This window comes from Mesocricetus auratus, unplaced genomic scaffold (assembly GCF_017639785.1).
Source record: "Mesocricetus auratus isolate SY011 unplaced genomic scaffold, BCM_Maur_2.0 Super-Scaffold_2245, whole genome shotgun sequence".
NCBI classification, from domain to species: domain Eukaryota; kingdom Metazoa; phylum Chordata; class Mammalia; order Rodentia; family Cricetidae; genus Mesocricetus; species Mesocricetus auratus.
Genome location: NW_024429180.1, coordinates 37,482,018 through 37,483,700, shown reverse-complemented (window position 1 = coordinate 37,483,700; position 1,683 = coordinate 37,482,018).

The window sequence follows — 1,683 nt, the reverse complement described above, 5'->3', positions numbered from 1 at the left end:
TCATCTCACTAGATGCTGAAAAAGCCTTTGACAAAATCCAACACCCCTTCATGATAAAGGTCTTGGAGAGATCTGGGATAACAGGGACATACTTAAACATAATAAAAGCTATATACAGTAAACCAACAGCCAACATCAAACTAAATGGACAGAAACTCTACGCAATTCCTCCAAAATCAGGAACAAAACAAGGCTGTCCACTCTCTCCATACCTTTTCAACATGGTAATTGAAGTTCTAGCTATTGCCATACGACAACAAAGGGGGATCAAGGGGATACAAATAGGGAAGGAAGAGGTCAAACTTTCACTATTTGCAGACGATATGATAGTTTACATCAATGACCCAAAGAACTCTACCAGGGAACTCTTAAAGCTGATTAACACCTTCAGCAAAGTGGCAGGCTACAAGATCAACTCAAGAAAATCAGTAGCCCTACTATATACAGAAGATAAAAGGGCTGAAAGAGAAATCAGAGAAACATCACCCTTTAAAATTGCCACAAACAACATAAAATACCTTGGGGTAATGCTAACCAAACAAGTGAAAGACCTGTATTGTAAGAACTTTGAATCTTTAAAGAAAGAAATTAAAGAAGCCCTCAGAAAATGGAAAGATCTCCCATGCTCTTGGATAGGTAGGATCAATGTAGTAAAAATGGCAATCCTGCCAAAAGCAATCTACAGATTCAATGCAATCCCCATTAAAATCCCAGCACAATTCTTCACAGACCTTGAAAGAACAATAATCAATTTTGTATGGAAAAACAAAAGACCCAGGATAGCCAAAACAACCCTGTTAAACAAGGCAATGTAGGGAGGCATCACCATCCCTGGCCTCAAGCTCTATTACAGAGCTATAGTCCTGAAAACAGCTTGGTATTGCCACAAAAATAGACAGGTAGACCAACGGAATCGAATTGAAAACCCGGGTATTAACCCACACACGTACCAACATCTGATCTTTGACAAAGAAGCTAAAAATATACAATGGAATAAAGAAAGCATCTTCAACAAATGATGCTGGCATAACTGGAGACTGGCATGTAGAAGAATGCGGATCGATCCATGTTTATCGCCATGCACAAAACTTAAGTCCAAATGGATCAAAGACCTCAACATAAATCCACCCACACTGAACCTCTTAGAATAGAAAGTGGGTGGTACCCTTGAACGAATTGGTACAAGAGACAGCTTCCTGAACATAACACCAGTAGCACAGACAGTGAGATCAACAATTAATAAATGGGACTTACTGAAACTGAGAAGCTTCTGTAAGGCAAAGGACACAGTCAGCAAGACAAAAAGGCAGCCTACAGAATGGGAAAAATATTCACTAATCCCACATCTGACAGAGGGTTGATCTCCAAAATTTACAAAGAACTCAAGAAGCAAGTCTTCAAAACAACAAAGGACACTATTAAAAAGTGGGCTCCAGAACTAAATAGAGAGTTTTCAATAGAGGAGTCTAAAATGGCTGAGAGGCACTTGAGAAAGTGCTCAACATCCTTAGCCATCCGGGAAATGCAAATCAAAACAACTCTGAGATACCATCATACTCCTGTCAGAATGGCTAAAATCAAAAACACTAATGACAATTTATGCTGGAGAGGATGTAGTGAAAGGGGGACACTCCTCCATTGCTGGTGGGAGTGCCAACTGGTTCAGCCAGTTTGGAAATCAGT